Genomic DNA, 3,053 nt, shown 5'->3' with positions numbered 1-3,053 from the left:
GGTTCAGTGCCCCCATTTTCCAGATAGGGGAACTGAGGCCAATCTGTATAAAGGGTTTTGTTTGGTTTTGTCTATTCTATTCACTGCTTCATCCCTGTTGCCTAGGACAATGCTTGGCCTGTAGTAGGTATTCCATAAACATCTGCAGAATGGATGACTGACTCGTTGAGTAAATGTGGCTTTTTTTTGAGGCACTTAGAATTGCCACAGAAAGCCGGCCATCAGAAGAGCCTCTGCTCCTCCAACCGCTCCCCACACAAGTGGGAAGACTCGGAGTCAGAGAACAGTCAGGGATGCGCCTCACAAAGCACACAGGCTCTCCATCTAATGCACGATCCCCCCCCCGCCCCACCAACCCGGACACACAAGCACACGCAGGCCTCACTTCAGCTACAAGGACAGGAACCCACTCAGCCCAGCCCACTCAGGCATAGATGGGGGGTGAGGGGGGGCTACTGGCAGGATCCTCGTGCAACACAGGGGCAGAAGCTCCCCAGGGGCCAGAAGCAGAACCAGAAAAGAAAAAAATGCCGTTACCCGCCCCTTCCACCCCCGCCCCCTGTGCACTCATTTTGGAAGGGCTCCTGGCTGACTCCGGTCCAACTTTTTGGGTCCTTTCGGTTCAAACAGTCAACAGGGACTGGCGCCTGGGTCTTAATCGCAAATTCAAGGCAAGTGAACCTGATGGAGCAGCTGCAGTTGGCAGCCACCCCAGGGCCAGGGGCCACCGCCCTCGACCAGGGCTGGGGGATCAGGCCGAGAATGGGGGTGTGGGTAGCTTCTCTAAGACCAATGTGGAGGGTGGAGAAAGTGAAGCCTCCCCAGTCCAGGCAGCGGGTCTAAACACCATCCCAGCCCCCCTCTTCCCAGACAAGAGGGCTTGCCTATCTCCATGGTGGAGCTCCTACTACCCACACAGCACAATGTCTTCCATTGTCCCCAATTACTCAATACTGGTGGAGGGCTCTTAAGTCATCCTTTCTTTCCAACGAGCCATTGCTCATTTGCTCAAGTCTGTGACTGCAGTGTTTACGCAAGCTTGGGTCAAGGCAACCCAGCTCTTCCCTCATTCTGCTGCTATAAACAACTTTTACACCTTGTAATCCAAGCCCCATGTAAGACAGGACCCGATTGGTGCTCCCACCTGCCAGCTTGTCAGGGCTGTCCCCGTTGGCCAGAGCTTTCACACCAGCTGCCCACCCCATACTCCCCGTTGGATGCCGGCCAACCCATGCAATGGCCACCCAAGACCAGAGGCCCGCCCACCCCTGGACTGCGTTGGTTGGGGTCATTTTTAGCTTTGGTTTACACAAACGTTTTCTCTGCTTATCCTGATTTTTCTCTGGGTCCAAGCCAGTTCCCTGTGCTCCTACCCCCACCCCAATTCTTTGTTCATTGTTTATGGAGGCTTATTCTTCTCCTTCCTGGCCCTTCCCCACCTTTTTCCTGCTGATTGTACGTTTGGGACACAGCTCTGCTCATTTCAAGTATGGCCGCATATATGGCTTTGGGCAAGTCACTTCCTCTCTCTGAGCCTCAGTTTCCCCATGTGTATATTGGGGTGACTAATTCCCACCTCACAAGATTATTGAGAGGATGAAAGGAGTCCCTGTGTGTGTGAGGTCCTGCTACAGTGTTGAACGTCAAGCCAACTCAGTGTCTGTCCTTCCTTTCAGCTTCAGCCCTGAGAGATATCTAAAGATCAGGGGGGCAGAGCTAGACTAGCAGACAGACGAGGTCTGAGTTCAAGTCACAGAGGGGCATCTGACTTGCTGTGTGACCTTGGGAAAGTCTCTTCTCCTTCTAGGGATCAGTTCCTTCATCTGTCAAAAAAGGGTTGGACCAGAGGAGCATTACCCACACCGCAAAAAAAAAAAAAAAAAAAAAAAAAGGTTAATAGCACACAATTAAAAAAAAGAGAGAGAGAGAGAGAGGAGAGAGAGAGACTGAATCTTTGGCCAAACATGTTGGGAAAAACCATTTAACACCTATAGAATATTAAAGACTCTGAGCCTGGGCTGTCCAATATGGTAGCCACTAGTTACATGTGATTATTTAAAATTAATTAAAGTCCATTAAAATTTAAAATTCATTACCTCCATCTCACCAGCCACATTGAAAAGGCTCAATAGACACATGTAGCTGTGGTCACCATGCAGCATCTGGAGAATTTCCTTGCTTATAGAAAGTGCTAGTTGATGGTGCTACAGGTAGAGGAGGCGTGTTCCACCTTAACCAGAGTCCCCCACGTATATTTGACCACAATACCTCTACGACACACCTATGACCAACGTGGGAAGTAATGCTGCTCCCAGGAACGTGGTCAGATGTTGAGCGAGAGGATCTCTTGGGGCCTTTCCAACTCCAAGAGTGATGAAGGAGGAACATTCTGGGCACTGAATTCCTCCTCGGGGAGGGAACTGCCTGTGTTCAGCAGCTCTCTTGGCTAAAAAGATGTAACTATGGGAAGGGAGCACCCCCTGGACGTAGCTGGGATGCATTGGGAAGGAGGGGGGCAACATAATTGTTCTTTGTACAAAAGGATGTGGAATTAGGGGACGAGAGGAAAAAGGAGAGGTGAGTGGGTTGAGGGGGCAGAGGGTCTAGCAGTCTGGTGGGAAGATGGGGTCCACGGAGGCTGGGGGACCAGGGTGGCTGAAGGGCCCCGGAGAGCAGAGAGGTCTGATGTGCAGCTGGAAGTCACCTGCTCTCGGCCCGCACTGCAACATCGCACCCCCTCCCATCACCCATGAGTCAGGGCATGTCTCCCTCATCTTGACACATGACTTTGGGGAAAATCAAGAAACCAGGGCTTTGACCTTTGGGCTGCCAGGAAAGGGTCCCCAAGGGAGTTGAGAGCTGAAGCGTAGGAGAGCTTCTCTCTCTCTGTCTGTCATGAACAAATAAATAAATTTTTAAAATCTTTAAAACATACTTCCCCTCCCAAATCCTCTCCTTTTATATTCCCTCCCCTTAGATATTGGTTCTGTGACTGCTTGACCAACAGAATATGGTAGAAATGACCTCAATCTTAAGAGACTGGTAGGTTTCAC

This window comes from Canis lupus, chromosome 2, assembly GCF_003254725.2.
Source record: "Canis lupus dingo isolate Sandy chromosome 2, ASM325472v2, whole genome shotgun sequence".
Taxonomy (NCBI): domain Eukaryota; kingdom Metazoa; phylum Chordata; class Mammalia; order Carnivora; family Canidae; genus Canis; species Canis lupus.
The sequence above is the reverse complement of the archived record's forward strand: the minus strand, read 5'-3'. Positions refer to the sequence as shown.